Here is a 23,702-nt window from a genome sequence, read left to right as displayed (position 1 = left end):
GTAAGAGTCCATTCAAACCTTCATTATTTTATATGTACAAAATACATGACATATTTCAGCAAAAGATGGAAAAAAAATGTACGGTGACATTTGAAATGTACTGTGGATGATTAAAAGGAATATGTAGCGTTCAATTGCTTTATCACAAAGACATAAGATCTGGCTGTTGAAATCAGCACAGTGTTCGGGACAGAAAATCACTGACCAAATGCAGAATTCAGAGAAGAGAACATTGCCCTATTTACCAAGGAATTATGAAGCATGCAACTCATTGCAAAGTATTGATTGTTTTAAGGCTTTTTGCTACCCTCTCTTTGCATTATCAGGAAAAGCAACTATCTTGAAATGACAACCTTGAAGTGATTTGGAAAAAAAAGCATGTAACCTTTTGGTTTTGACATCATGAAAGGAGGTCAGTAAGTCATGAATCTATTTTGGCCCTTAAATATTTTCTCCTTGAAACATTAGCCCAACTTGAATGCTGTATCTTTTCATACACAAACAGTAAGTCTCATAATCCAGAGAGAAGGTGAATGGCAAAGAGCATTTTGTATGTTTGCACTTGCTGACTGTGCGTAGCCAAATAGCCAAATTAAAAATATTCTTGCAAATGTGTTAGTGTGCCTGTTTATTTCCCAAACCTCCAAAATTTAACAAGCATCAAACTACAGTTGTACTGAAAAATATGTCTAGTCTTAAATCAAGGATGTTCAAATATGTCGCTGAGATACATGGGGAAGAATCTTGAGGAGGCTTTGTCTTCCATGTACAACACTTAATGCCTGAATGATTAATTCAGAGTAATTACTTAAATTCCAGATATCTAATTTCCATGAGATTATTTTTATCTGGAGTGGCTAAATTTACAATTTAATTCTCTAATCTTTTTTTTAGATCCATCAATGTTCTAATTACCTATAACAATTTGATGCAGAGAACAGTTTCATCATGTGCCACTGTTTTTGGATGGCTGACCATAGCTCTGAATTAGGCAACATTACTGCGTCTGATGATCTGAACCTAAACGAGTTGGACCTGTGAGTGCTTATATCAGTGCAAGAGGAATATGTTGCCTTTTGAAATAAGTTCCATGAGTTCAATTTCACATGTGACAGAACAGTTAAATAAGTGCACTTTATCTATATAAAACCTTTTGTTTAACAGAACTCCTCTATCATTTTGTATTGTTTACCCTCTGTGAATCTGTACCTGATTTTCTGTATGTTGGGGCTATTCTGTTCCAAATATATGAGTATTACTAGAGCTATGTTACTATTTGTATTAATCAAAAATGGAAATTGTGTCTTTTGTGTTTTGTTTTTAAGGTTGTTTTTTGGGTTTTTTCTTTTGGAAATGGCAGTGGTGATTCTTTCTTTTCCCAATCCCCTAAAATATTTTTTTTCTCATGGCCCTTCCATGTTCTGCCAATCCAGTCCACAAATCTAACACACCCTAACTGTCTGTGCTAGTTATCATATTTAATCTTGCGACTGTGAAAAAGTCTGAAGTCTTTATTGTCATGATCTCTCTCTTAGCTCAAACAAGGGTTATGAGAGTGAATTTTTTCCTTCCACAAAGACAATTCAAACTCTAAAGGATAACTGGAAATAAAAAGACTGAAGTCAGTGATGACATGACTATGATTTGTGTTGCCAAAAGCCTTTAAGGAGTTCTAAGAAACACCATTTTTAAAGAGCACTAAAGCATTTTGTCTTTCCTTGTAAATTCAAAGCGCACGAGCTTTTCTGTTCCCTTGACCTAGCACTTGCACATTTCATCTTCCCCAGGATTTCCAGTAGATCAAGAACACTGATTGAAGTCCTGTGGGCTGTTGCTGGTTCAGTAACACATTCTACATTCTGACAGGAAATAAAACCCTATCGTTTTCTATTGTGCTGTTTCCATGTGCACAAATGATAAAAGAAATTAAGATTTGTAAATGTTATTTATTTCATGAACTTGGGAAGATGCAGTAGAAGGGAATACAAATAAGACACCTCTCAGCAAGATTGCACTTGATACTGAAAACACAAGTTACTTCATTATCACAGAAATAGACTGCAATATCTGCCTAAGGTGGTAATGGCTTTTCCTAAGCTCGCTTAAAATTCAAACACAAATGTCAAATTGCAATGTCTTTCAAGAAAGCTGCATCTTACGTGAAATTTATTCATATAAGTTTTAAGAAATATCCTTTGGGGAAATAGAGCCTCAATTTTTTTATTGCTTTAGAAAAAACAGGAAGCTATCTATGAGGCTAGAAATATAAGACCCAAGAGAAAGAAAAGAAGGCCTTGAAAATGGCATTGAAACCCAAAGCAGGCACTTTTAAAACTGGTAATTCATTCCGTTCTTACTGCTTTAACCTTCTAATTTTCTCTTATTTCCCAAACTGAAATAGAGCCTCTCTGCTTTTCAGATCAGGCACTGAAGGGTTTATATTTTATGGTAATAATACTCAAAAAGCAATTCACAGACGAGTGAACACAGTAGCTTATGTTTTCTAAATATTTTGTGGCAATCCTTTCAAAGCAATTCACATAACCTGCATATTTGTGTGGATTGCTTACCCTCAGAGAGTGGCAAACCTCCCCAGTGCATAACCCCAAACCAAACTGCCAATAACTGTAAGACAGTAATAGCTAATTTTATCTGGTATAAATGAAAAGGGACTTTAGAAGATTAAGTATTGTGAAAGTTGTCCAATTGTTTTCAAACTGAACTGTATTTTAAACACATCCTCTGAACTGCTTATAGGAATCTGCTTTCCAGAAGTCATTACTGACCAACATATCTTAATGGCAGAGACACAACTTCTACACGTTAAGTGCAAAACTTTCAAAATGCCTTCTCTTCTGTGATATCTTTCTACAAATATAGATGGGATTCAGACACAGAGCATATGCATTTTCAAATGAAGAGAAAGAAGAAGAAATGTGTGCTGGTTTAGCAAAAAAACCTGGTATGTGGAGGCAGAGGAAAAAAAAAAAGAAGAGCTATTTGAAAAATAGTAGTAAAGAAACAATAATCAGATTTAAAGGGAAAGAAAGACAAAACCTATGTAGGTCCATTTTGCATATTTTAATCAATGCTCAAGAAATTTATGTTCACTTTAAGGAGGGAAGACTCTAGTCCAGTGTGAAGTTAATACTGCAGTGTAACAATTATTTTTAAACATTAGGTTCAATCGAATCAAGTACAGTTGTTTAAATTAAGAAGCTTAATGACAGAATTTTCATTAACTACAAGTCTCAAAGGCAAATGAATTTTAAATTATTTCAGAGATTTATTTTATCTGTAAAACCTCATAACCTGCTTTTATGTTATTCCCTCTTACAAAAAGCTATCGAATGAATTCTAAAAAAATAGAAAACACTTAATACTGTAAACAATTTGCATGCAATCAAATAAGGAAATGGTGCAGTGCTAAATTTAAAGTATGACCTTTTATAATCTTGCAGAATCCCTCTGAATTACAATTCATTTTTGATCTTCTTATTACCATACCTTCAAACCAATAATTATCACTTGTTTTCATAAAATATTTTTTAGCATAGCCTAATGCCATTCAAGTGTTAGGAAGGTATTTTCAGCAAGATGCAAACAAGTAATAACAGGAAAGTTCATTGTGCAATATTTAGAAGTTACTGACTCTACATGGAGAAAATTACCCTTGTTCAACAACCCTTTTCACAGGTGAATGCCTGATTATGTAAACATCATTTTATGAGAACATCAGGGTAATTTTAAGTCTGTAAACAGGACTACAGGAGAAAATTACAAAGGCATGTAATTTATCTGGTTGGAGCCTAGAAGTTGGCCAGAACACAGTAGTAACTCAAACGGAAAAGAGTATGTTAGATACTTTGCAGTATTACAATCAAACCTCATACTTTGAATTTAGTATGAATCTTATTTAACTTTACCTGTTATAAAAATTAGAGTCTCATTTAAATCTCATCATCAAGGCTCCTATAATAACCATAGAAAGAGATACACATCTCAAAAGAATACCTTTATGTAGATGTATAGCATCATGACAACTTAGTTTCAGAGAAGGGAAGATGAATCCCCAGTCACACCTGTTTAACATACAATGGGACTGATGATAACAAAATACCACTATACCAAGAAGACAGAAAACATTTAGAATAAGCAATTTTAAAATATATTCATTTTATAGACTGCTCAGACAAGATTTACATTCTGTGGTCATAGAAAGACTAGAGAAATTATAACTACTGCTGTTGCTGCCTGTTCTGATCTTCCCCTCCCCCCTCCCAAAGACATGTGCTCTGAGCTCCTTTGTTCCAATCGCGGGCAAAGCCAAATGTAACTCAGACTCTTTAGCAGTGTCTGATTGGCCGCTCACCCCGGGTCCGCCCCCAGTCCTCCCCTTTCCCCTTCTCCTAATAAAAGATGGTCGAGGGGAGGCAAACGCCCTCTCTCAGCTCAGCTACTTTCCTGTAAACATCTCTGGTTATCTGTCTCATTTGAAAGCTTCTAACTGCAAGGAATTGAGCGAGCAGGGAGCTATATTTCTCCCTCTTTGCTTCTGCTGATGGTATTTGCTCTGCAGCTGATTCAGGTACCGATTTTAGAGCTACTAAAGTGCTAGATTGCCCTTGCTACTTCTCAAGGCTGCTCGAGGCTTTCTAAGGCATTGAAATACAAGCGCTAGCCGGTAAAAAAGCTGAAAAGATACCTTCCACATACTGCCACAATATCACAGCTAAAAACAAGGCAATGTAAACTCAGATTTCCTTTTTCTATAACGTAGGATGATGTTATAGCCCCAAAAGGCCTAACAAAGTATGTTTGCATAAGCATATCCCAGTAATATTCCTCAAATTCTTATCACTACTGGAAAATGAGGAGTTCACTGCTTGCAATTTACCAAGAAAATATGCATGTCTGAGTGATAGACTATACTGGCTGAAGCCGACTCAGTACCAACTGCACTAAGTGTAAGGTCTTGTACCTGGGAAAGCATAATCTGGGAGTGTAGCACAGGCTGAAGTCTACCCAGCTGGGGAGCAGCTCTGCAGGAAGGGGTCTGGGGGACCTGCTGGACAACAGGATCAGTGTGAGTATACAGTGTCCCCCTGCAACAAAGAAAACCATCGAGATGCTGGTTTGCATCAAAAGGGACATCACCAGCAGAAATGAAATCATTATCCTACTATACTCAGCACTTGTCAGGCCACAACTGGAATGTAGTGCTCACTTTTGGTTCCTGCTACACATAACAGATGTGGACAGGCTAGAGAGGATCCAGAGAAGTCCACAGAGATGACCAAAGGACCAGGAATCCTGATGAATGAAAATGGCTGAGAGAGCTGAGTAACCTTGGGAAAAGCATGCTTAGGCAAGACCTTATCACCATGTTCCAGAATCTAAAAGGTGGCTGCAAAGAAGAGGGAGATTCCTTTTTTGCAAGGAGTCACAGGGAGAAGATGAGGGTAGTGGGTAAATAGTCCCACTGGGGATATTCTGATTGGACACAAGAGGAAAATTTTTCACAATGAGAACAATCAGCCATTGAAATAATCTCCACAGGGATGTGGTAGATTCTCTGACATAAGACAGTTTGGAGATCCACCTGGTCCAGATGCTGGTCCCTCTTGCCTAAATAGTGCTTTATGGTGAGAAAGTTTGACCCAGATGATCCTTGGGGTCCCTTCCAACCTGGTATTCTATGATTTAAGTAATACCTTCTACCTCTGTTTTGGATCTTGATGACTGATCCTTTGAAAAGCAGAATAGTGAGGAGTTAAGACAAAATGATGTCTCAATGTTTTACTCCTTGCATATCATTAAATCACATGTCTGAGGATCACAAGATTTTAAAGAGAAGTACCTTTGGCTTTTTATGGGGTGACAGAACTTGAAGTCAATTAACACTTTCTGAATTTAGCAGCTGGGAATTTTATACTCTTAAAGGTAACCGTGTGTCTTTTCACTGATTTCTGGTGATTATTGTGGGTTTGGTTGAAGCCCTGACAGAGAGGTATAACAAGACATTGTTTATCTTGTAATACTTTATTTATCTTGAATACTCTGAAGCATTACAAAGAAGAGATTTTTTTTCTAAGCTTAATGTGCTTTGAAAAAATCTAGTTTGTGTACATCTGGAAGCCATATATTTCTCTCTTTGCCACAACTCAAAGTATTTGGAATGAAAAATAAACTAGCTTTAAAAGAACAGCAAGAGTTAGTTTACAAGTCCTCTCATGATGAACAATAGCCCAAAATACATCATAGCTGAGTAAAGGATTTATTTATATCCCCATTGCATTGTAGGTGTTACTTAGGTTTGTCATAAAAGGATGAGACTGTATGGCAGTTGTGTATATGGAAGTTGTGTTGCTGAAAAGAAGAAGAAAGATCTATAATGGTTCCCTTCACAGAAATGAACAGCATAAATACACTATATTGAAGTTGGAAGAAGGAATGGGTGTAAAAGAAAATAGTATTTTCCTATACCTGTCCTAGCTGATGAGACAAGACTTTCATGAAGGGTCTGAAGTTCTGTAAAACTCTGACATTTGCTAAATATAGTTTAATGACAGTGACATTTTAGCCTAATTTGTTCTTTTAATAGTTTTGATTAAAAATGCTTCATTTACTTTCATTTCCCATCTTCCTCTCTTTCTTTTTAAAGCATTTGTTCATTTGCTACTGGAGAGAGTAGCCTAATCCAAACTTTTTAGATTTTGAAGAGTATAATTTAAAATAAAAAATATTGTAAATTTGCCTAGACATGGGGTAACAAACTCTAAGAATTTTATGGGATTTTTTTTCATTTATTACAATGACAGTAAGTCATTATGTCAAGATAACTGTTTCTGTTAATCCATGTGTATATGCCAAGGGTTATCCCTGGAAACAGATTCATATATTATTATGAAACTGCAATTTATAACACATATTCTTTCCTAAGAAAAATCTTTAATAATGATCTCCTGTAATGAACATGATGAATTCAAGAGTCAGAGTAGGAGTTTTTCTCTCAAGATCTTCCTACAAAAGCAATTAGAACTCATAGAAGGCAATAAGGAGGTTGGGACATTAAAATGCTATAGGCCTAATATAACCTGACTTGGGGGAAAGAAAAGATTGAATGTTGATGTGAGGCTAAAACTCTGAGCAGGAACTCAGTAAGTTCATATTCTACATCCCCATATTACCATCCATATTCTTTGTGTCCCCCACTATAAAGAATTTCTGTGCCTCTGTGGCAGTATATGTAGCTTTTGGAAATGCATTGGATCAAATTAATCGGATTCTTCAACTAGATTAAGGATTTTAGTCCCCGTCATTTCTGCTTGAAATAATGGAAGATTATCCAAGAATCTAATAATTTCTCTTACTGTCATTACCGTTCAGTCTACATAAAAGAAAATCTAGGTTTTCAGTCAACATAAAATGCGTCCCAATTCACATTTCTTTGTAGTTCTTCAGTTTAGAATGTAGTTTAATCCTTTTTTAATGTAGTTTCATCCATCACATTTTTCCCCCGTATTACAAAATTTCTGAGCCTACTCCTATGTGCTCTCATATATATTCAAATAGGCTTTTTTTTCATCTGTTTTGCTGCCTCACCTTTCTTGAATCCGTGTCTCACCAGACTGTTCAATGGCTTCAATTTTAATTTCTTTCTTTAATAATGAGCCTCATGCCTTCAGTATAATACACCACTGGGTAACATGTAATATTCTGACTATTGACAATAGAAGACCCTGCAGACCCAAGTCAGTCTGTTTTGTAGGCAGAGTTTCCAATTTCCCACTTAAAGCACATTGAGTGTTTATCATTACTCTTTTAGTGAGTAATACACAAAGTCATTCTTCTTAATTTCTAGCTAATCAATTTTCAGATAATACTAAAGTACCAAGTTACCAGCTCCTATAAAGTCCTATTTTACTGCTTCAATTTTCAAGGTCTGCTTATTCTTTTTGTGAGCTACCATGCTGCTGTTCTATATAGGTGATGTATTCCAGGTTTGTGTCATGAATAAGCATAGTTCCCTAGTTCAATTGACTTTATGATAAGGTCACTCATGAAAACATTATATAAGGGTCACCTGTATTTGCCAAAGGACCCTGGTAATCATTTCTAGCTCCTAAATTCTGCCTTGAACATAACTTATTGTCATCTTCTCTGTAGACAATTTCTTCTCCATTTCTCCAGTTTCCAAAATCCACAGGTTTCAGGGAAATGATACAATTATTCAAATTTTCACTCGTCCAAGTCCTTACAAGTACTAACCCAGGTTCATCTGTTTCTGTTGACCGCATTTTCTAGTGCCCCAGTTTATTCCACACACTTTCTGCCTACCCCACAGAATTTGAAGGATTATTCACATTCTTCACTTGTACATGCCTTTTATCCTACCAAGCAGAAATATGGGCAGAATTCAGTTTCCTTGAGTATGGAGGTGAGTATCATAATTTTAAAAAAAACAGAAGTAGCTCAAAAGTCTGAGTCTAGCACTTTTAGCAGCTAAACTTGGAGAATAGGTTTCTCTTTAAGTTCAAACTCAGGTCACTGTGAAGCTTAATCTATTAATCTGTGAGAAGAACTATGGTATAATAGTGATCATCTCCATGAAAAAGCTTGCTGACTTCTGAGAAATAAATGTCCATAGTTCTGGTCAACAGATGAAAAGCTGTAGTGTCTTTGATGTTAACACACTGCAGAAGCTACATAACATTCAGCAGACAGACTACAATTTTCCAACACCCTGGATTTTACAAAAGCCATAGTTAAGCTGGATAGGGAAGTAAAAGAACTTGACTCATTCTACCAGAGTCTGGATGGATCAACGGTTTGCCTAAGAAATCTCAAAAATAGATGGAAAAATGTAACCGGTTCTTTTCTTTTTTACTAAATAGAGACCCACTTTTCAATTAGAAGTCAGTAGATGCAAGATAGAGGACAAAAATCAGATGTCAACAAAACAGTGTCAGTCACGTAGACCAGAAAAAAATCACAGGCTACAGCTTCAGATTGTGTACAAAAAGAGTTCACATGCAGTGATACAAGCCACATATGTATAAAGCTAATGAGATAGGTTTCATGATCAATCGACAGTGATGAAATAAGCCCCAATTCAGTATTGCATGTAATAGCTTCATAAAATTATTTCTTTCCCATTAAATAGGGGGAAGAAAGCATCCATTAAAATACGTTATTTATACTTTTATTTATGGAAAGCAAACCACTAATTTCCTTAGCGTAGAGGCATAGAAATGAGCTATCCATCAGAACAGCATGAACTATCAGCACATATCACTAGCAATAACCTCATCTGTAATTTTTTTGTGGTGTCTGCCACAATGAAGGTGGTTTTTTATTCTTATTAATTTAAACCTTTCTTGTTTACTATATTTTAATTTATGTTCTGCTTTTTTTCAATGAGTTACCTGAAACCTGTTCTACCAATTAAAAGGTAAGCTCTACACTTACCTTTCTTTATGGCAATATCAGCTTAAGGAGTTGCTGCTTTTAAGCTGTGTCAATCCCTCATTTATATATAAGACAGTTTAAGATGAGGTACATGGGTCAGCTGGTGGCAGGAAGGCTACCCAGAATGGCCAAATGGAAGAACTACTACCAAGCTGCTGACATGAGAGAGATATGTGCACCTAAGCAAGATTTTGACCTTTGCCAAAACATTAGTATGTCTGCACTGTTGTTGACAAGAGAGGAAGTCCTCTAGTCTGGTGATTCAGTTGTAAAAGTTCATTAGGTAACTTAGCTACTAACTAAGCAGTGTGGAATAAAAGGACGTGCCACATAGGAGGAATATGGGAATGTTTGCAGAGTATGCAGGGATGCAACCACTAAGGCTAAGGTCCACTTGGAGCTAAATGGGATATGTCAAGGACAACATAAAGGACTCCTTCAAGTACCAGCACTTTGATGAGTAGCAAAAGGAAGACCAGGAAAAATGTGGGCGCACTGCCAAATGAAGTCTGTGTCCTTGTGGTGAAGGATACAGAGCAGACACAGTTACCAAATGCCCTCTTTCTTCACTCTTTACTGCTAAAGCCAACCTTCAGCAATTACATGCCATGGGGACAAGAGAATGTTTGGAGAAAGACTTTCCCTTTGCAGAGAAGGATCAGGTTAGAGATGATTTAGGCAAACTTAAAATCCGTGGGCCCCATGAGTGCTGAGGGAGCTGGCAAATGGTCTTGCTAAGCCAACTTCCATCATCTTTGAAAAATCATAAAGAGATGGAGAAACATCTGAGGACTGGAAGAAATGCAGTGTCACTCCAGTTTTCAGAAGGCAAAAGGGAGGACCCAGGAAACTACTGGACAGTCACTTCCAACCCTGAAAAGATGGTGGAACAGCTCATCCTGGTTGTCATTTCTAAGCATGTGGAGGAAGGTTATCAGGAGTAGTCAATATGGATCCATCAGGGGGAAATCACGCTTGACCGGTCTGATAGCCTTCTATGATGGCATAACTGACGAAGTAGATGAGGGAAGAGCAGTGGATATTGTTTTCCTTGGCTTCAAAAAGCTTTTGACATTCTCTTCCATAACATCCTTACAGGTAAGCTCAGGCAGTGTGGGTTGGATGAGTGGACAGTGGCATCGACTGAGAACTGGCTCAGTGGCAGAGCTCAGAGGGTTGCGATCCCTGGCAGAGGGTGTAGTTGTAGGTCTGTATCCAGCAGTGTTCCCTAGGGGTCAGTACTGGATCCAGTCTTGTTCCACTTATCCATCAGTGACCTTGATGAAGGGACAGAGTGTTCCCAGCAAGTTTGTTGATGATACAAAGCTGGAGGAGTGGCTGGTGTACCCAAAGTTCAGGGAGACCCGGACATGCTGAAGAGTTGGGCAGAGAGGAACATAATGCAGTTCAACAAAGGGGTCCTGAATGTGGGGAGGGATTACCCCTGGCACCGGCACAGGCTGGGGGATGAGCGTTTCTAGTTCTTAGGGAAGTGAAAAGAGAAAAACATCTTTTCTTTTACAAGTTCTTTAAAATCACCAAGTCCAAAGCTTACTGAAATCAAACTCCTGTTATTCTAATTGGGCATTTTCAATACAGTTGAAAAGGAAAGCATCCCCAATAAAGTAGAAGTGAACACACGACTGAAAAATTCAGTTCTTTTTGTAGGGATGATGCTATAAAGTGGTGAACTAATCAACTGAATCACTGGAGAGGAAGAAAGTGAAGAGAAGAAAGAGGAGGCCCCACTGCAGTGATTTACTTTCCTTTGCCATGCAAGGTAACTGAGAAGTCAAGGAGAAAGCCACACTCATTATGGTCTAACATGAGTCGGTTTGTGAGTGTATCCCCCAGAGGAAAGCAGCTAATCAATTTCATGACATTTTTAAGCTTAAATATCTAAATGATAAAAAATGGTATTCATTCTTTTATTTTCTCCTTCAATTATAAGTCACATTAAATAAAAGAAAAAACATTTAAAGGCGTTTTTTTTCTTGAAACTTACCTTTTAGATCAATTGTTTAAATATTTTATGTCAATGATCCTGTGGGAAATAACAAATTGCCATTGTTCATTCAAACTTGCAGTAGCACTTCAGTCCTGAATTCTTCCTAATTTTCCAAGAATCTGATCAAATGAATCCCAATTACTGAACCAATTGAAAATATTATCAGTCATGACAAGAGAAAAATAATTAAGAAGTGTGGATAATATAGAAACAAAGATTAAAAATGTGTCTTCCTTAATTTTGAGTCATTGTTGTGCATAATCATCAGCATTTTTATAATCGAAGGCACTCCTGAAAAACCATGCACATGATTTAACAAGTGGTCTGATCTAGACATCAGAAATTATTTAAGATTGAAAAATCAGAAATGCCTCTATTATAAGAACAGCTGTAAAGGAGATTTGCACCTAGAAATAGTATGATATTTTGAGTTCAGTAATAACAGAAGATGATTGAGAAACTTTGAAGCTTTCCAACTTTTTCTGAGTTAGAAGAGGGGTAAATTTGTGCACTTAAACAAGGCTGTGAAGATTTTCATGCTCCTTCTTCCTCCTTCTTCCTTTTCATAAAATCAGAGACTTATTAACCTGGGCCTGGAAAAGGCCTCCAAGATCATTGTGTCCAGCCTTTGACTGAACACCACCATACTAAACCATAGCACTAAATGCTACATCCAGTCATTTCTTGAACACTTCCAGGGATGGTGACTCTGCCACCTACCTGCCCTGGGCAGCCTGTTTCAATTCTTGATAAATCTTTCAGTGGAAAAAAAAGCCCTTCCTTGCACTTAAGCTCTTTGTATCCCATGATTTAGTGATGCAACCTGTAGTGAGTGTATGATGAAAAAGAGGGTTGGAAGACTACTAGAAGAGAAATGCACAGCTCAGCAACACATACAAATATATTAACTTGACTGGATAGGTTTTGGGAATAGTACAGCAATTCTTACTCCACAAAACATGAGCATGAACCAAAGCTTGATCCTCTAAATCCAATTTAGACCAGTACATCACAGGCCCAGGGAAAGAGGTCACTTGGACCAGCTGTCATCAGGTCAGGGCCTGCCTGGCAATTTGGATTCATTTTGTGCCAGTACTTCCTCAGGCTCTGCCATCCATGTGATGTCAGGCAGCCATGTGTTCTCCTCCTGCTCCGTCAGCTAATGTTTGCACTGCTTACGGTTTTCTCAACCAGTTTATCAGCCAAAGCAGCCCACAAGCTCACCATATCTGTTTCAGTTTTGACAAAGAAACTAGGACTTCCCTCAGAGAGAGTGTAAGGGGTGCAGAAGAGAAGTGATAAAACATGGATACACCATAAGATCATTCAGCTATATAAGGTGTTACTTTTATCACCTTCTCACAAGTCCAAAAGACTTGTCAGGATCCTCCTGGTCTCTTGTATATAAACCAAACCCTCTGCATCCTGACCTTAGCTGGCAAAGCCCTGCTATCCCAACTTTCAGATGACCATACCCTTTCAGAAAAGAAACTATGCAGACAACAAATTCTCATCTTCTCAAAAGGAAATATTGACACTTTCGGTCCCTCTAGAGTACCATCATGGGAACCCAAAACTCTTGACACAAGTGTAGAATCACTTGCTTTTCCCTCTCTCTGCTCAGACCCTAACTTTGTTTTCCATTTTGCTATCTGAGGATAATTCCATCAGTCTGATTTCTCTCCTGTACCTCAGGTGCTCTTTTCTCTGTGAGCATTACCCGTGGTACCCAAGATATCCAAAGAGTTATATCGAAAAGGATAATATTTAAAAAATATTTACAAAAAGCAAAAGCCTTGAAGAGAAAGGCATTTCAAAATGATAAACCAGACCATGTGTGTGATACATATGCATGAAGCTTGTTCACATGGTGGGATGACTGATAGTTCTAAGCATTTCCTGGAACTGATAGGTGTCGCTCTCCTCCTGGAATATACTGTTACCTTGCCTTCCCTTGTCTTCAGCGAGAAGTGGAAATAGGGAAATAAGTAACTTCTGATCTATTTACTACCAACAGTCAGAGGATAGAAGTGACAAGGTCACTTGGTCACAAGGTCGAAGATTTCCCATAACTTACTTTACATTCAGTCAGGATAAAAAGCTTTTGAGCTCAAAACCTTCTTACCTGAATACTGAGGCTTTGTTTGCTTGTTTTTCTTCCTTATATTCCTAATATGTTCAGTATGTACAAAAGTATGTTCAGACTGCCAGCCTGTAGCTGCTCAGAGATGACCAATATTAAATATATGCCCATAAAAGAGTTTCATATTTTGTTTTACACAGAAGTTGGCACTACTCCTTCTTTCAAAGACCTGAGATGGTACTTTCCTATGAACTAGGATGTTAGGGCCTGGAGAGCGTTTGTCCCATTTGAGTTTACTTGGCTGAGTTAGATGATTGAGTTAAGGAGTTCAGCTGTTTGAGCTCTCTCCTTTTTCTTGGACCCTGCACTGAAGATTTCATACTCCTGCTCTGGCTTCTTAACCTTCCATCTTTTTGATGCTAACAACCCCATAACCACTATAGGAGGCATCTAATGTCCCTTCTTCTTAAGGTCACTGTCCTCTTTCTCCTCCCTCTCTTCTTCAGAATGTGGGGGAAAGCAGATCTCTGATGATCAGCAAGGATGCCGAGTGACAAATTAGCATCAGGATTGTACCCAGAACCTGTGATCAGAGTCAGACACAGGACAATGATCTCCTGGCAAGTCCACAGTGACAGGGAGGGCCAGGAAGCCCAGTCAGCTGTTACAATCTGGTTTAGACCCAGGAAAGCAAAGCAAGCTAAGTCTCTGAGCATAAACTGGAAAGAACTTAGAAGGTTCAAAATATCCCCAGAAACGAGATTAAAACCAAACGAGGTTAGATGTTGTTGCCAAAAAATTGATGTATTTTATTTAATAGTAAAAGAGGCAAAGAGAAGGGAAGAGAAAAGAAAGAGAGAAAGAAATAGAAAAAAGAAGTGTGCATGCGGGCTGGGGGAAGAGGGAGAGGTGACAGGGGTTAGATGGAAGCATGTCAGCCATCCAAGTGGGTCCCAACAACGTCTCATTGCTCCCCTCCATCTGGTCTGATGGTGATGAGGGTCCCCCGTCGCCGCTGTGGCCAAGTTGCTACATGCTGCCACACGCCATGTCACGCCACCGCACCAGATGCCAAAGAGTGAAGAGCTCCATGGATTAATATACACTTCAGGCCAGGTGGGAATGCCCACATGTCTTTCTTGCAGGGGCCAGCTTGACACTGTCCCTTGCAACAATGAGGGTGTGTTGCATCATCTCAGGGGCTCTGGTGCAGGGTCTGGGGGCCCCTGTGATGGGCCATGTCACCCCCTTCTGCTGTGGATAAGCCCCCTCGGTGAGGACCCCTCAGCTGGACTCCTCTGCACAGTGGAGGATGGGCAGTCACTGCACCTCTGACCAGAGGTTTTTCCAAGATACCCAGAGCCTCTCTTCCCCCCGCCCTTTGGTGGAGGGTTAGTGTGAGCCTGGCAGCTGATAGCCCTGGGACTGTGGTCTCCACTTTGGAGGTGTTAAGCTTGTGCTCCATGAATGTCCCCAGCCCCGAGTTTTTACTTTATCTTATCTTCATCAGTGAGCAGCGTCAGGCCTCAGGGCCCCATTCAGGGTATGGTAATCTTCTCTACAGCTTTTGTAATACAGTTTTAAAAGTCCTTTAAGAAAATGTTTAAGTCGCAAAATATAATATTTCAGTCTCTGACGTCAGCACATATGGGTCAAGGGCAGGATGGATGGGGTAGCATGTGAGACTGAGCACACACTTCACTGCTGCCCATCCATGGAGATGCACAGGTTGAGGCTGCCAGTAAAGTCTCTTCTTAAAAGCAGCTCCCAATGGAAAGGAGAGGCAGTCCCTCACTTTTATCTTTCTTCACAACAGGTTTTATCAGTGAAGCAGTGACCTTGGGCTCAGCCAGCTAAACACTTTAACTCAGCCACATAAGCTCCAGGAAGGGGTGAGGTTTGCTCAGGGCCTTGAGACAGGCTGTGAAAAAATATACAGGAGCATAGGAAGCTGTTTTGATAGTGTAAGTTAATAAAAGAAAATGGCTCATTTCATAGGCATCTTGCTAGTATGTCTAAAATAGGATAAGATTCCCAGATATAAAATGCCTTGGAAGGGAAAAGCATTTTTTCTTTTCAGGAATTAGGTTCTGAGAAAGAATTTGAACAGAAATTATGATGAATTTAAGGGCTCTCCTAGAACATAATATAGGAAGTATAACATAGATGTCATGAGCAGCGATTAATGGGCTTTTTCGTGTTGGTAGCTTGAAAAAAGAAGGAAAATAAATATAGAGAAGACTATCCAGAAAAGTTACTTACCCTTGCAAATACCCATTACTGAACAGAAACAGAAGATTAGGTGGACCAGGGCAGCAGAATAAATCCAGAGTAACTACAGAAGACAGTGAAGTTACTCCACATTTATACCAGTTTAACTGAGGAAAGGAAAAGGTCTGTTGAGTATAATTGAATCAAGGAGTTTTCCATTAAGTCCAAATAACTTTCACAGCAGGAGGCTCCTGAAAGCTCAGAGGAGAGCAGCCATTTCAGAACAATAACATCTCACTTTTCTTCTGCATTTGTCTTTACTGTTTGGACACAGTTTTAAAATATGCTCAGGATATGCTATGTTTTTTACATTAGCTATATTTGATGCCAAACACTCTTGAATTCCAGTCACATCATCTATACTTTCTATAGATATTTACTTATATTTTCTGAATTTTATTTCTTTGGGGTTTTTTGGTTTTTTTTGGTTTTTGGTTATTTTTTAATTACTTTTGTTGCTGTACAATTTATACGGACTTGAGTATTGTACATTTTACATACTTTCTTTTGGAGGTTCTGGTCATGTGTGAGTGAGACATTTCAGAAATCTAAAGGTTTAAAAGATTCTTTTGCCTTACTGAAAGATTAAACATATGACTAAAAGTAAGGTTCAAATATTCAAAATCACAGTTGGTTTTGCATAGAATAGAGATGAAGCATATTAAAAAAACCTCTTAAGGATTGTATTTATTTCCAACTACTCCAAAGGTTTGTTCATTCTGAGGATTTCTTTTGGGGATGGGAAGGAATTGGGTCCTTTTTTTTTTGTGGGTTTTTTAGTTTTTAGTGTTTGACCTCCAGTTTGGATATATATTATACCTTCTACCCATCAGGAAATACCTGGGGAAAAATTAAAGTTACAAAGATACACGTATGTAATGATTTAATGAATAATTCCTACACCTACAGCAATTAAACAAAACAGTGAAGAAAAAAAAAAGGCATTTAACTCTTTCTAAAGGTTTAAAGTTTACCTATATGTCCTCACATTAGCAAGGCAATTTCTGGCAACATATAGATGGAAATTTGCCCTGGCCACCAGTCCCTCTTGAAAATAGTAAGACTAATTACCTAAAGAAGAGTACTCATTTTTTTATCATAGCAACAGGTTTCTGAATTCTTACAATATATGTGTCTGCATATGTAGCTATATATGCACATGCAGTATGATAAATATCTATATATATATATGTTCTAATATCTTTAATACAGTAATGCCTGTACAATGTTATAAACAAGTAGAACTATATGGAAGTGGTAAAACCAGTACTTATTTATTTATTTATTTATTTGAATGTTCTTTATACAAATATTAGTCAACCAATTATTGGAAGATAGATTACACAAAAATTGAGTTTGGTGATAACTAGGAATATTGCAGTTATTAATTTTTAAAACTAGTTTCTAAAATTAAGCAAGACTGCTGACAGCAAAGTTACAAAGTCATTAACAGCGTGTTTTCTTTTTTAATTGAAAGTGAGACTGTAGTTCTGGCTCAGCAACTGTGTCTCTCTACTTCAGGTTTTACTCGTTTTCATTAAGTAAATCCTTTTGATTTAACTGGCAGAGACAGTAGGTAATGCAATCTTGAGCTGACACGTAAAATAGCACACTACGAGAGGCCCTGCGTTTCCTTTTCGAGGATCAGACTATATTTAGGCAGGTTTTCTTTTTCCACAATGAAAGCCTGGTTAAAACATGCATTGCTTTTTCAGAGTATGATTAATTTCTCCTCCCAACTTCAGCCACTCAACCTGATTTACATTAATCTGATTATTTGTTGCACTGTTTTATGATTAATTATCTAATTCTAAGGAGCAATCAATGAGGAAAGAAAGCAGGTTTTCACTTTGCACATATTTGTTAAAATTTTAATAGTGTCTTATTTTTTCTTATCACTCTCTTATCCCCCAAAAGAGAGAAGAGATGCATGAAGGTCACTACTGAAGATTTATAAACCATTGTGAATAATGTCAGAACTATAATTTAATTAGCGGCCCATCTGTCACTTTCTGTTTGATGAGCACTAAATGTCCAATTATCATTTAATATCTGCTCTAATCAGCTCTGGCAAATTTCACAGGCACACTAGAGATGACATTAATAGATGGAAGTGAGGCTACCTTTGCAACATTATCAGAGAGAGGAAGCTTGTGCAGTTTTGACTTACAATGGGGAAGGCATGAATTCATTCCAATTAGCAGCAAAGACCTTTAATGCAGACACTGTTACTGCATATTGCTAACTAAGCCTTTCAGTTGATTTTTTTCCAGAGTTTGGTAAAACACTTTTAATTTCTATGGAATTTATTAATTTTTTTGGTGTCCAGAAATAATATTAAATACTATATTCTCAAAGCCTCTATCTTTCCCCTCTCTTTCTTTATTGTTTTAATGAATTAGCTTTCACCTTTTGATTCTTCATTCTATTTCTGTCATTAGTCCTTGCAAACAAAAGACCCACAGGGTGCTTTATAAAGAAAGGAAAAAATTTGTTGAATAAATATGAGTAGATTTAATAAAAATCCCAAGCAAACAAACAAAAAACCAACCTGAAATACACAATATAGACAAAGAAAAATACTGGGCTAAATTTTTAGCCATTTGCTTGGACAGCGGACTAATCCCCACCATGACCTTTTTCTGGTAAAGGAAAAGCAAAAGAAAAACTCTTTTAATGAGAACCTACAGTACATGTGTCTTTTCAGACAAGACACAGAAAATGACCATGTTAAAAGCATAAAATAACTCACTGATAAGACTGACGATCTATGAAATATGTATTGATATTGTCCTAAAATGCACTTTTTCTCTTGTAATAAGAAATTTAAAAACCTACTTTATCCACACCTTGGGTCAAGGTTGGGCAGCCTATATCTTTTCAGATTTGACATCAATAACGTAAGTTTCTGAAAAAGGCTTCCGTCTTGACAAGAACTTTCCTCTAATAAGTAGCAGCTGCTCACGTGACACTTTAGATTTAGTCCCCAACTCTAGCTCAAAGTGAGATTCTCCAGCACCAGGAAAGAAAATATGGCCAAAAAACTACTGTTTGTAATATGACTGTATTGGTTTGATGCTGAGTAGCTAATAAGATTGGTGTTGCTGCCTGACAGATCCACTGCAGCGACAAAATAGTCAGCTAAAAGGTGTAATATAAGCCCCTTTTCCATGCTGCTATATGTTTTGGCAGCAACTCAAAAGCTAGAATGTCTTTTCTGATACTTCCATATTTCTACTAATAAGATCGAATCTGAGATTGTACCAACTACAGCTTGAATTTGTAAGAACTTTTCAGGATGTTACAGTCCCCTTAACTCCTCATTATTCTGCCCAACCCAACATGCATCATAGCTTTGGGTATTTAGAAAACAGAAATCTGCTGCTGGATGCCATGCAGGTTCAACTGATGCACATGAAGAGGAATTCTCATTATGTGTGTCCTCTCAGGTTTCCTATTGAAGCCTTTTCCTGGTCTTAAAATCAAGACTCAAACATGGTTAGAAGGGGAAAAAGGGATTTTACCTTGGTATTTATTTTAAGGATCCTTATGTGTACCACGTCCAGGTGGAATGTGTCAAAATGCCCACCACAATGCACACTCCCGAAAGATCTGGTATAACATTATAGGTTTTACTAATTAGCATATCTATCAAAGATTCCCCAATGAGAGGCTCAAGTGAGCCCCCCTCCCCAGGGAACCTCCCCCTGGATGGTTCTATCTTGGTTTACAGAATGTGTTCTGGAGAGGACCTTGGTGTCTGGGGCATTCTGATCCCTAACTACAAGGCTTCTAAGATGTTTAGTCTCCTAGCTTGACAAATAAGTCTAATCATGTAGGCTAAAAAACACTAAAAATACAAAAGCTATAAAAAGGTATATAGAAGGGGTATAAAAGAAAAGGCAAAAAATCATCATGGCATCACTATGGTTTAAAACTTTTTAAACCCACTGTGCATATAAGGCACTGATTTAATAGTCAGCTTCTAAAAATGGGCACAAGACATCGCTGAAAGAAGGCATAACAAAGGGATTTTTGCATAAGAACAAATTAGCAAGAATATACACAAAGCAAACTAGTATCACCCCAGGGGGATGGAAATGAAGGAGGTTATAAGTCCCCAGACGTGGGGATTGATCCTCATTCCTTCTCCTGAGCTTTGGCTCAGAAATTTGGCACTAGACACAGGTCTGAAGAAGATAAAACTCAAATGCAGGAATTTGCTCATGAGAAACCCTGGAAAGAAGTAGTCCACTAGAACTAAAGGCAAATCCAGGAATGAAAAAAAAATGGTTATCAAGGACTTTCTTTGGAGGGGACAATGTGACTTGATTCTGAAGACAATTTTAAATGCCGTTTAGAATTAAAAGAAAGAATTCAAGAAGAGAGGAAGTTGCTTGCATGCAGGATTGATATAAACAAGGACTAATATTAAGGTCTTGATCAGAACTTTTCCTTTGGATTAAGTAGAGCAGAAATCTTCAAATATCTGTAAAAGGTAGGCAACATTGTCATACAAAGTGAGTCTTGAGGACAATAAACTGGCTCTTCATGTGTACATGATGTCTGAGCACCACTGAGCAGTCTTTTATTTCTGATTATGCAACATACAGCTAAATAGACTGACCATATGGAAAAGTAGCATCAGGTATATAATATTTTAAATTATTTTGTTATGTAACAATAAGGACCTGTAGATATACCCCAAGCATCTCTCATTACTCCATCTGATTTCACAGGCATTCAGACTGTATTTTTCCATTGTAGCTCTCCACATCCGTAGAAAGAACTGGAATAAGCACATATAAGTACCACAGAACCTGCACACCTTGACAAAATTTTAATGCAGCATTGTCTTAACTAGTGCTTTTGCTGGCAAAGAAGCACTCAATCACATGGACTAGTGAATAGCTAAATATTTTACACAAATTGTGACATTCTGAAAAAAAAAGCTGACATCAGCACTTCATTCAGCTCCACAGTCTTGTTGAAGTTCCTCAAATGTTGTGGCAGAGATGAGTTATACTTTGTCACAACATCTCTGTGACTGTATGATGGATATCTAAATCCCAAGGTAAGTAGGCTTCATAGTTTTGTCTTCTAAGTGCAATGGCAATCCAACTAGATATTTCCAGATATTTTATCCATCATTAAAAAAATTGTTTAATTCAACTGAAATGTAGTACTACTTTAGACCCGTATCCAGAATTAGTTCTGGATTACTGAAAGTACATATTCAGGAAAAACTTAATTTGCTTTAAAAAATTCTGCTTATACCTGTGGGGTTTTTTCTATCTCTTTAAAGTATATATACTTTTAAATCAGTACAATGAATGACAGAAAGTCAGTTAACACCTATTAATAGCTTAGGACTGCTGCTACAATAAGACATTCTTCAATATGATAAATTATAGGTGTGGACCATCCCCCGTGAAAAGTAAAAATTTATCTGTCTACATAATGGGGAACCTAGCACTTAAACCCAGGTCTTCTAAAATATGAAAGACCATAAAAAAGAAGCAGAACACCTCTAGGATGTTCCATAAAGAATGGCAGCCAGTTAGGAAAAAGAGTGCTGGGGAAAGCACTGGTCCGATAAATATTTTTCATTAGCATCAGATCCTGCCCCCCAGGGTCAGTGCTTAGACACAGTGTTAGATGAGTATGATATCTCACCAGCCTAAAGGTTAGGGGTTTGGAGGGCTTTTAGCACTGGTTTAGCTGATAGATCTTAACCTGGAAGACCACACTTGCCTAACAAAACTAATGATATGCATCTAAATTATAGAAAAGGTCTGGGTTAATTTATGACTTAGTCCATTAGTAGAACAGGTCCAAATGCTCCTCTTGTTTCTCTTTCTAATCACATCTTAAGTTTTACCATTCTCTATCATCGCACAGTATTTCTGTAATAATTTTTCAGTGTTAGACACTATATGAATGAATTAATAGGTATAAAACTACTACAGGGGATCCTCTTTTGAGATAATGTAAAATACAATAATAAATCTGTTTTTTCTTTTTAAGAAACAAATTAACAAGGGAAAAAAGTAACTTCCAGAGCATTGTTCAGTCATTTGGTTAGGATTTCAGTATTTCAGTATACCTCTTTCACTGAAAGCAAGTTACGAAAGTCAGTCAGGAACCTAAATCAAAGGTGCTTTTCAGTAGCATGCTAGGAGACAAATAGACACCGAAAAAAAACAACCCAAAGAAACTCAACAGCAAAAATGGAGCAAGACCTATTAGGAAAAAAAGAAAGGATGTAATTAGCAGTGTTTTAGAGAAGAAATACCAGCCAGTAGATAGTGGGCTGGAGAGTATACCAATAAAACACTGAACTGGCACACTATCACTGATACTGCAGGTAACCCTGGAGAGCCTTTCTTTACCTCTCTGTCTTCCTGTGCACCTGCTGCCTACTCAGGAATTTTTGGGGCTTCTGTTTATGAAGGACATGGCCTTGTTACCTTTGATGTCAATGGTCAAACCGTCATTACTTCCTTGGAAGCAGATGGGGCCCATATGGCCTGCTTGCATGATCATTGCTCATGTACAACACCCACAGAGCTAACAGGTTTCTAACTGGGATGAATTGCATTGTGAGAAACAGTAAAATAAATGAAAGTAGCTAAAATAATGTGAAAACTTTGTAGGAAGCAGTGAATTTTATAACCCTCTTCTGGGTACATTGTGGCACCTCACACCTTCTGAAAAACTCACTGGAGGAATGAGTTGTGAGAGGTTATAATGGGGCAATGAATTATAGCAGGATGATATGGGAAAGGCCTGTTACTGTGGAAGCTGAAGCAGTAAGACTTAATTAGAGGACTGTTCTCTTGGGTTGTTAGTGTATGACCCTGGTGATGTCATTCTCCACTGAGGAGACTCCTGCTTTTTCTGGATTGTGAAATGTGGTGGTTGTGAAGTGCAATGCCTCCAGCATCTGAACCACAGTGTTGTTCTCTCCAAAGCAAAAAGGGGAATAGTGGATGCTTCTAAAGAGCATAAAACCAAAACCAGTTTTCCCCAGCAATGACACTGAGTGTATTAATCTTGAGAAGGGTCAAGTGGAGGACTGAATGAAACACCTAGGAGTAGGAAATGGGGTACTTCAGGGCAAGGAGAGAGAACTGCTGTCTGTACAGTTCAGTATCAACTGCACTTAAAGGATGTGGCAGCAGGATACACAGTTGTGAAGGCCCACAAAGTCCAAAGCTAACATGGACTAAGCATGTTTGAGAAAGGGTGCAGCATCAGAGTGTGGCAGCTAAGCCTTGCTAAAAGGCAGGATTAATTATCTGAACAGAGACAAGCCGTGGAGCTATATAAACAGTGTATATGAGATTGGCAGAGATGCACTGTGTCATCTAGATAGTTTGCTCACCGATAACTTGGAGAATCTCAGGATGAACTGAAAGTAATGCTCTCCAGAGGTGTTTTTTTTTCACTAACAGCCTACCAATGACTAATCAAGGCAACTGATTTCATGGTCCTCACTGGTAGAAAAACACATGCACAAACAGCTTTGTTGTTACAAACTCAGGGCAAGCAAATCAGATATAGCAATAACTTTCAAATATGCACATCATGTAATTGCTTCAACCCTCCCCAGCTTTCTGTATTTTCACCCCTTCTCAGTATGTATTTCTCTTGATGAAAACAAATACAGTTCTAAGATGTATTTCTATCATGCAGGGTGCTTGAATTTGTGTATGAAAATTCTTGGATGGTTTGAGCATCTAGTCTGAGAATCCAAGGCCTGGCACTGATGCCTAAGATGTGCAGCTTTTTATATTTTTCATATATTTGTAGTTTTGTAGATTGTTAATGCATGGCTGTAGCTCCTAGTACTTTTCCTACCCTTTT

The sequence above is a fragment of the Corvus brachyrhynchos genome, unplaced genomic scaffold, assembly GCF_000691975.1.
Source record: "Corvus brachyrhynchos isolate BGI_N302 unplaced genomic scaffold, ASM69197v1 scaffold142, whole genome shotgun sequence".
Classification (NCBI taxonomy): Eukaryota; Metazoa; Chordata; class Aves; order Passeriformes; family Corvidae; genus Corvus; species Corvus brachyrhynchos.
This window is presented reverse-complemented; position numbering follows the sequence as displayed.